The sequence below is a fragment of the Monodelphis domestica genome, chromosome 8, assembly GCF_027887165.1.
Source record: "Monodelphis domestica isolate mMonDom1 chromosome 8, mMonDom1.pri, whole genome shotgun sequence".
NCBI classification, from domain to species: Eukaryota; Metazoa; Chordata; class Mammalia; order Didelphimorphia; family Didelphidae; genus Monodelphis; species Monodelphis domestica.
The window spans coordinates 22,254,710-22,264,841 of NC_077234.1; positions in this window are offsets into that span (position 1 = coordinate 22,254,710).

Consider the following 10,132-nt stretch of genomic DNA (forward strand, 5'->3'; position numbering starts at 1 on the left):
CTGCTTTAATTTTGAGTTTGTCAGCACTCGAGGGAGAATCCTGGTTCTTTTTTTAAATTAAAAATGCATTTTTTAAATAAGCTTTTTATACTGCTTCTTGCGTGCTCAAATAGACGAACGGATCTGAGACTTTTGGGGAGCTCCTTCTAGTGATGCATCTGAGGCTGCCCCCAGACCTCGGTGACTTGTCTTCCTCCTTCCCAAAATTTTCACAGGGCGTTCGCCCAACCTGCTAGAAAATACTGGGTGCTTCATAAATCGGTGCTGCCTGGAGCCTCCCGTATTTTTCCCAACATCTCCAGGTTTCCGGTGAAGCGCACTGTCCACCTGGCATCTCTTGGTCTTGCAGTGGGACCAGTCCATTTGTACTTCCTTCTAATTCTTTTCCCTCCCTCCCCCCAAACTATTACCTTATACTGTGTATTAGTTCCAAGGCAGAAGATTGGTAAGGGCTAAGCAATGGGGGTTAAGTGGCTTGCCCTGGGTCACATAGCTAGGAAGTGTCAGGTCAAATTTGAACCCAGGACCTCCCATCTCCATCCTGGCCTGGCTCTATCCACTGAGCCACCTGACTGTTCTCATTCCCATCCATTTTTTTACTTCTACTCTTTGGAATTCCTCATTGGTTTGCTGTTGCATCCTGCTCACACCACATGACTCTGCTTTGCCCGGTGTGTGATTTTTTAGTTCTTCAGTCAATAGGTCCCGTCTTGCTGTGTAGCAACACTGGTAAAATGTTACTGATGAGAACCAGAGTGTCTTAACAGATGGGAAATGAGCCGTGGCATTAATAGATAATAGATAAAACCTGACTCAGGAATTTAATGCCGAGGCATTTAAAAGAGAAAGATTTACGAGGACTTCATGACTGTTGGGAAGCTGCCCTCTGAGAAGTTCAGACAGAAGAGGGATTCCCCATTCTCCAGAAGGCTTCATCTGCCATTGCAATGTCTGTCCTGGGTCCCAAACCACCCACTCAATTCTTATAAAGCCCCCTCCAGACTTGCCCCATGATGCCTCAGGAATGGCACTCCTCCGACCCATGGCGGGGTCCCCGATGGATGGCCAGGCGGGTTTTTAGCAACAAGGTTTAGGGAATTGGGGTTGTGGTTGCTTCTTGTGGGGGCCTTAACTCTTCCTATATGGTTGATTGCCTTGGGAAGCTGTACTTGGCTGTCAATGCATCAATTTTATCTTCCTTTTAACTCCTGCCTTTTATTTTGTCCTGGGGGAACTCGGGGCAACTTGCCCAGACTTCTAAAGTTTGTCCTTTTGGGCTATGTCGGCTCTATTTTATTATCAGGGAGTGTTTCAGCAGCAAACTGCCTTACTGGAATGTTTCCATTTTATAAGAAAATTGGATTCATCAGAAAAAAGTTCTTTTGATAATTATTTTTAAAAATGGACAGTAATCAATGTGTTAGATTCATGACGTTCCTTCAACGGGATGCTTCCCATCTGTAATCAAAGCGAAGACTCTTGGATGCAGATAAAGAGATCATCTTGTTTCATGTTCCTCTGATTATCAGTATCAATTTCTGACTGCATTTCAGTGACCTGAGTGTGATTACAGGAGTTGGTTATTTCCCTTGTGGACACGTCAGGACCGCGGAAAGACTGCTGGATGTTCTTTGGTGTTTTATCACTCACCAAGAGGCCTCTTCAAGCTGAGGTTGGATGGAAGAGTTGCCATGTTGGCCGTTTGCCTTTTCCTGCTTGACTATTTTCATAGGCTGTTGAATTGTGCATGATGCCCCAGGATATAGGAGTGGTTTGCCATTTACTTCAGCTTATTTTACAGATGAGGAAACTGAGGCAAACAGGGCTAAGCAACTTACCCAGGGTTACCCAGTTAGTAAGTATCTGAGGCTCGATTTGAATTCAAGTCAACCTGTCTAATTTCAATGGTTGCTTTATTTATTGGCGGTGACTGCCACACGAAGAATCTGCCATATTGACTGAAGCGACCTTATAACCTGCCCTGGGACCTAATTTGCTTACCTCAAAATAGTTAGGACTTCAGCTGATTTTCATGGTGAAGTGAATGGTGATCTCACTCTTCAGTAGTCTAGATTGGAAACCATCCACACCTTTTTTCAATGCTGTCCCAAGACTCCTTCAGAGAGGAGCTGTCTAAGGTACTGGAATTCTGCCTCCAGATTTATACTAATATTAGGGCATTCAGTCTGCCCATCTTGTATTATTAGAGGTAACCTAGTATAAGAGATAAGAGTGTTGGACCCGGAGTTACAAAATCCTGGATTCAAATCTTTCCTCTGGATGCTTGGTGATCAAGGTTTAAGTCTGAGCCTCCCTGATTCTCTTTTCTCTTTTAAATAGAAGTATTCAGCTCCCAGCCTCGTGGCGTGGTGAGGTTTAATGAGATCAGATGTTTATGGGGTTATAAAAAAGGCAGGAGATGGCAGAGTTTCTAAAGAACAACAAAAAAGGTCATTAGTCAAGGAGTCCTGAGAAGGCAGAGCATGGCAGATGAGAGCCAACCAGCACAGAACAGACAAGGAGCCATCATCAAGGGTAGTAAAGGAATTTGTGAATGAAATAGGGGACTGGGCAGAGAATGGACTCATTCAGTGGTGAGGGCAGGGGATCAGTGATGGACAGCCCATGTGTTCCACTGGTATGGAGATGCCAAGAGAAGATGGCACTGGCTAGCCACAGGGTTGAGGAAGCAGCCTATGTGGCACTCAGATCCCCTGCTCTTCTCCAGGTGTGGGTCCTCCAGTGCTTGTGACCTTCCTTGCCATGATCACCTCTAAGGAAGGTGACTTCTAGAGAGCTTTTTTCCTTCTAAGAAGTTGTCTGAAGACACGTCCTCTTCAGGGCTGGGAGAGCCCCCTGCCACTTGCCACTCCTAGAGTGCCCTCATGCCCAGCATCTCTGATGTCCCTGTAGGGGATGTGGGAAAGCTGGGATGTTCGCAATGAGCCTATTTAGTTGTGGCTTTTGTCTCTGATTATGGTACCCTGATGCCTTTGGACGGACAATGTCCTTAGGAGTCATGCTCTTAATGTGTGACCTTATCAGGCCCTCTTCCCCCTCAGGATGCAGGAGTTGGTCAGTGAAGCTGGAGTTCTCAGGTCAACAAACATGAATCACTTGCTGGATGCAGCTGGGCTCTTAAGGAGAAAATGTATCTCATTTCTTCCCTCCACGTGCCCCTGACCTGCTAACCTAGAATTCTATCAATGGCTCCATGATACAGCTGAAACCTAGAAAATGCCTCATCAAACAGGACTTTCCTAATCATTCTTATGAAGGATTATTTCAGTTTTTGAGTGCAAAAAAAGCATGGTCCATTGGACAGAAAAGAGAGGACCTGGGCTTGGCACTCATTGCCTAGGATACCTCGTCATCATCTGGCTTCAGTTTCCCCATCTGTAAAATGATGGAGTTGGGACACAATGGCTTCCTTCAGGCCACTTTAGGTTTTAAATTATCTATTCTCTGTGCAGAACATGAACTTGCAGGGAGAGATTCATTTTTATTGCCATCCTCGGAGTCTGGAACATCCACCGTCAAACTTTAAATCTTGTTCTTGCCTTCGCAGTGGATGAACAGCTTCTTTCCAATTTGCAATGCATCTTTGCATCCCACATGAATAGGGTATGTCTATTCCTTATCAAAAAGCCACTTTCCATAAGAGTCTACTTCATCATCTTCAACATGTTGCCATTGAAGGAAAGAAAAGGGAAGAAGATAAATTAGACAACTATTTTGGCCACAGACGGGGGGAAAAGAGTTCTGGGAAAATCTCCAGATCAGAGCCAACCACTAATTTCTTTGCTTTTGTCCACATACGCTGAATGAGGAGGCTGGTCCAGAAGCTGCCTACTTTTATTCTCAGTTCCAAGACAGTTTACTTGAGAGAAGTAAAAAAAAAATACCCTTGAGTTACTCAGGGAACCACATACTCATCGATAGCAGCAGAATTGGAGCTGACCTGTTTCTGGGGTCGAGTGGGCCAAAAGAGAAAAGATGGTCCTTGATCCTGAAAGAAGGGTCCTTGAATTCTTGCTGAAGGCTTTCTGGAAAATAAATTGTGTTCGTAGGCAATGCAGCATTGAGTGATGAGAAGAACACCAGATTTGCTATGAGAAGGCTCGTGTTTGAATTCCAGCCCTACTGTTTACTTGCTGTATTAATTTAGGTGATGAACCTCAGTCTCCCTCCCTGTAAAATGAGACAGTAGAACTCAGTAATCTCCAAGTTCCCTTCTGACTCAAAATTGAATTCTCATTAATCTCACTACAAAATAGAAACCTCCTATTTGAGGTTTATTTTCTCCAAATTGTCTTTGTTGAGAAATTTTTAATTACCTCAAAAGAATAAGAAAAGCAAATTTTCTTTTGAAACAAGCCAAGTACATTTTTTTTTCTGGTTTTGTTAGGATCTCAGCATCTCACAGCTGGCAGATACCATAGAAGCTTTCAATTCAAGTTGTTGGTATTTATTAGGTACCTACTATGTGCTGGACTTTGGGTTAAGAAATGGGGATAAAAAGCAAAGCAAAACCCAGGAAAACGTTAAAATCAAAACATGGTAGGCAGCTAGGTAGCTCAGTGGCTCGAGAGCTGTCTTGAGATGGGAGATCCTGGGTTCAAATCTGGTCTCAGATTTCTTCCTAGCTGTGCGACCCTGGGCAAGTCAATTAATCCCCCTCATGTCTAGCCTTTACCCTCTTCTGTTTTGGAACCAATATACAGTATTGGTTCTAAGACAGAGCGTAAAACAAAAAAAACCACGATCCCCCCCTTTAAGAAGCTCATCATCAAATAGTGTGGAGAAAGGCAGGTAGGGGACAATATTCAAACACACACACATATGATATATATATATATAATACCCACATACACACACACACAATAAATTGGAGATGATATCAGAGGGAAGGCACTAGCATTAAGCATCATCAGAAAAGGCTTTAATCCCCCCAAACCCTTACCTTCTGTTTTAGAATCAATACAAATATTGGTTCCAAGGCAGGGAAAAAGGTAAGACCTAGGCAATGGGCATTGTGTCTTGCCCAGGGTCACAGCTAATAAGTATCTGTGGCCAGATTTGCATCCTGAACCTCCTGTCTCCAGTTCTGGCTTTGCAGAAGGCAGGATTTTATCAGAGACTTGAAGGAAGCCAGGGAAGCCAGGAAGCAGAGATAAGAAGGGAGAACAATTCCAGGCACTGAGAACAGCCAATGAAAATGCCTGGAGTCAGGAAATGGAAGATTATGTGTAGGAAGAGATTGTTCTTGGGGATCAACTCAACAATTTTGGTTAAATGTGAGGCAAGACTCTAGCTAGGGGGTGAGAGGAGAACCATGAGAGATTTGAGAAAGGATTAGAAGATTTGAAAATTTTGTTTGTGGTGAGTGGGATGGTGAACCCATTAAGTGAGAGCCCATTCGAGATTCCATAACGTGAATTCGTAGTGGACTCAGTGGACATAGTTTCGTGATTTTCTCTAGCTTTGTTTGCTAGCATGGAAACAAGAGCATAAACAGTGTGTGGTGGGAATAATTTAAGACTGAGGCTTGGCAGGACAAGATCGGTGACAGGATAAATGAGGAAAGGATTGAAGAGAAGAGAATTTTAGTGTAAAATTGAACTGATTCACCAAGGAGTCAAGATGGTGCAGAGAAGGAAATACGATCAGCGGAGGGTGATGGCTTGGGAAAGAACTGAAGGCTGAGTCATGAGAGATCATGTTGATGATGAAGATTGGTCTCAAGTAGGGCAAGATTGGAAAGTAGAGGGACAAACACTACTTGACTTTCTAAAGACATGTCAATACTCATGGCAGATTCAGAGCTGAATTCAAGCTTCAGTCCAAGACCTAGGCATAATATTGGTTTGTCTCCTTGTTAATTATAATTATTTAATACATTAATCTCTACATTTCTAAATTCTACTGTGTTCTTGTCCTAATTTTTTTCTCATGTGGTCTCATTTTCCTTATAGTCAAAATTATCTATCTGCACTGGGGACAGCTAGATAGCTCAGTGGATAGAGAGCTGAGTCTGGAGATGGGAAGTCCTGGGTTCAAATCTAGCCTCAGACACCTCTTAGCTGTGTGACCTTGAACAAGTCACTTACCCTCCATTGCCTATCTGTTATCATTCTTCTGCCTTAAAACTGACCCTGAGTATTAATTCTGAGAAGGTAAAGTTTTAAAAAAAGAGAGGGGGAAGGAAATAAATTAAGGAACTGGGAAGTTAAAAGTGTTTAAGGGAACAACAATATATTTATTGAAGTCCCCTAGTATCAGGGCAAGAGTGGGGGGAGAGAGAAGGCTGTAGAGGAAGGAAAGAGATTGCCCTGGAGGCCAGCAGACACCTACCAGAATCTTGCTTGACTGATACATATGGTTTGAAGGAACCTCAAAGTCCTACAAGCCCAGGACTCTCCTCTATAGTATCAAGTGGTCCTTCAGCCTTTGCTTTAACATCTCCAAGAAGGGAGAGCTGATTGTCCCTCCATACTACTGTAAGACTAAAATTAATATCCAATAACTCCAAGGATTATATTTTATAAGATTTTTCAATAATCACTTGAAATAAAAGAAATGAAAGGACCAAAATAAAAGCCTGAGTAAAGGCAGCTTTCCCAGCTGCGTTCGGGGAAAAAGATAGTGAGAGTGGGGCTATATCAAAATATATCCCCTCTCCGGAAGGACGTAGGTACACACATAAATGGGATGCTGAGATTTCGAGTCCTGGGGAGCAGATTCTGATGACACTACTCATTTCACTTTTGGAAAGTTCTCATGGCATGCTGAAATTTGCCTCTCCCTAGCTTTTCCCCATTGCGGTAATCACCTTCAGCAATACACATTTCTTGGATAAAATGAATACTTTTGGCTGGTCGTCCATCTGTAAGTCTGAATGGATTATAGCTTGAGAGGAAGAAGGGACCTCAGAGGCCATCCAAGTGAAGTGACTCATTTTACAGCCAAGATGGCAGACAACTTTCGTGGCTTACCCAACATCATACATAGGTATCAGAGGCGGGAGAGCGAGTCAATTCCAGACTCAACAGCTGTGCTTTTAACATTATATCCCAGCAGTCTTTTGTGCCCTTAGATATTGTAACTAGTGGATGTGCAGCAGCGGGATGGAACCTTTTCTGATCGTGATGACATGACTTAAAAGGATAGATATTTAAAACATGCACATATGCTAAACAGATCAAGCCTTGTCAATCCACTGAGGAGATCTGCAGAAAGAAAGGAATAGCCTCTTTCTTGAGAATACCTAATGCCTCGTAGAAGACTTCTCTAGAGTCCAACAGTTTTATCCTTCAGATAACAGGGCCATGCAGGACTTCCCAGTAAAAAAACTGGAGCCCTTGAAGTGAATTTTGTTAATAGTGCCATTATGACTATTATTATTATTACATTATTGCCGCCATTATGCTCTTACCCAATTTTCATTATTATTCATTGGGGAGGAGTTCAACCCTTATGAAGAACTTGTTGAATTAGCTTGCCTTGCATTCCAAAGTGTAAACCTTAAAATTTCTTAGACTTATGAATGTTGGAAATTTCCCCATTTCCAACACTACCTAATGTTCCTAATTTCCAACCTAATTTCCAACATTCATAAGTCTAAGAAATTTTAAGGTTTACAAAAGTCAAGACAACTCAACAGCAGTTTGGTACCTTGTGGTGAAGGAAATCATGAAAGCAAAGTGGATGCAAAGCTGCCAAGTCATCACTTGTTCTCCAAGTGCAATAACTTGGCAAATGGATCGCTCATTTTCATTTTTTTAACCCTTTACCTTTCCTTCTTAGAATCAATATTATGCATTGGTTCCAAGTCAGAAGAATAATAAGGACTAGGCAATGGTAGTTAAGTGACTGTCCCAGGGTCACACAGCTAAGAAGTATCTGAGGCCAGATTTGAACCTCCTGTCTGGCTCAGTCTACTGAACCACCTGGCTGCACCGCCATTATCCTTTGAGGTTGGATTTCATTGACTTTTGGAGCTAGGAGGGAAGGTAGTGCTCAGCCAGTTCAGCTAAGTCTAGTGATGTCAGGCCTGGAAAGTTGAGTTTGGGAACAGAAAGAAGGTGAAACTTGAATGGGAAGTTAGTGGATCAACAAGCATTTAAGAATATTCTCATGCCAGGCACAGTCATAAGAGCTGGGGATAGGAAGGAGGTGAAGACACTATCCCTGCCCTCAGGAGCTCACATTTGAATGGAGGCAAACTATACAAACACACATGGGAACAGATAAGTGGAGACATGCCCATCAATTTCCAGATAAGCAAATGGATGGATACATACATCTATTGGGCAAATGGGAGGGACTCCAAGGGAAGGCTCTTGCTGTTCAGGGCGGTGAGGTGGAGACCTCTTGTAGACTGGAATTTGAGACATCTTAAAGGAAGCCAGAGGTGAGGAGGGAGATCCTGCCAGGTATTGGGGCTGGGCAGGGCAAGCTACAGTCAGGGGGCCAGAGTCACAAGAATGGAGTAAGTGGATAGAAGTAACATGTGAGAAGATTGGAAAAGGAGGAAGGGATTGAAACGCTAAATGGAGGGAAAACAAGAGTTAAAAACTGTTTTTATGTGTAATTAAAAAAAGTTAAACACAAGCATTCTCTCTGTCTGTTTCTCCCTTTCTCCCTCTCTCTGTCTCTGACTCTCTCCCTCCCCCCTTTCTCTTTTTCTCTTTCCCTCTTTCCCTTCCTTCCTGCCTTCCTTTCTCTCTTTTTCTCCCTCTTTCCCTCCTTTTCTCTTCTCTCTCTCTCTCTCTCTCTCTCTCTCTCTCTCTCTCTCTCTCTCTCTCTCTCTCTCTCTCTCTCTCTCTCTCTCTCTCCCTTTCTGTCTCTGTCTCTTCTCTCTGCCTCTGTCTCTCTCTCTCACACACAAAGTCAAATGGAGAATTTTATCTTTATCTTGGATTTAATAGGGAGCAACTGGAGTTTATTGACTAAGGGTGACTTGGTCAGGCCTGCCCTTGAGGAAGTTCTTCCCTTGGATGGCTGAGTGGAGGGGGCCCTGAATGGTGAGCAAAGAGCCAGGGAGACCTTCCCATCTGTTTGTGTGTGAGCAGTGATGGTAGTAGTGATGGTTTATAGAATGCTCTGGATGAAGCTGTCTTACTGTGACTAGCTTCACATTTTCTTTTGCATATTATTTATCTCCAGATATTTATACAGATTTTTTTGGAAAAGCCTTTATCACATACATTATGGACTCATGACTCACCTTTGCTTATGCTGCTCTGGCTTCTGGCCTTGACCTCTAATTTTCCTCTTTTTTTACCCAAATGGCTCAAGGCCCAGAGAAAGCCTCTTCTGGGAACTCTTCCTAGGTTTCTGTACCCTCTTCTTCACCTTTCCAGGCAGTATGGGAGAATAGTAAAACTGCTGTCATTGTTCATATTCACTGCCTGCCAGTTATTGAATAAGTGTACCTTAGGGTTGAGTTGGGACTTTGGCCCAGGGTGCCAATATCTGGGAGGTCCTGGCCTCTTTCTTCCTCTGTCAGATTATGCCTCAGACTCCCATGCTCTAGGATCCTCCTGTCATGGTACCCCATATTCTGGGCCATTGGGTGGACTCACTGGTGATAGGTCTCTTCCTTTCTCCTATGATCATAATGTCTATGGAGGTGATCCACCCACACCTCCAAAGTCAGATTATCTTGTTGGGTCTGAGAAAGTCCCCCAAGAATGGAGTAAGCAAGGGTACACCTTTAATGAAACTAACACATTAGGGCTGCTCCAAAGAAAGCGCCGCGCTGGCTTGGCTAGGGGAACACCTTTTATAGCATAGCGGGCTAGAATGAAATGTTGAGCAATAGGATGTCATGATTTGGCAGTTGCAGCTAGCGGAGGGGTTCACAATACAGGGAGTGTCTGCTTAGCTGCTGGAATGGTTATGCTGACTTGGGCAAGAGTTTACTCCTGGCCCTTAGAGGGAGGTTGTTCTGACCTCCTTCAATCTTCTGTACAATGACTACAGACGTTGCCCACCAACCCGGACTATTGACTTCCCTTCTCACCTCCCACATCCCTGCCCATAACTGTTTTTGCACAGACCTTGGCCATATCACCTTGACTTTCTGGGCCTCAGTTTATTCACCTGTTAAATGATTGGGTTAGTTGAT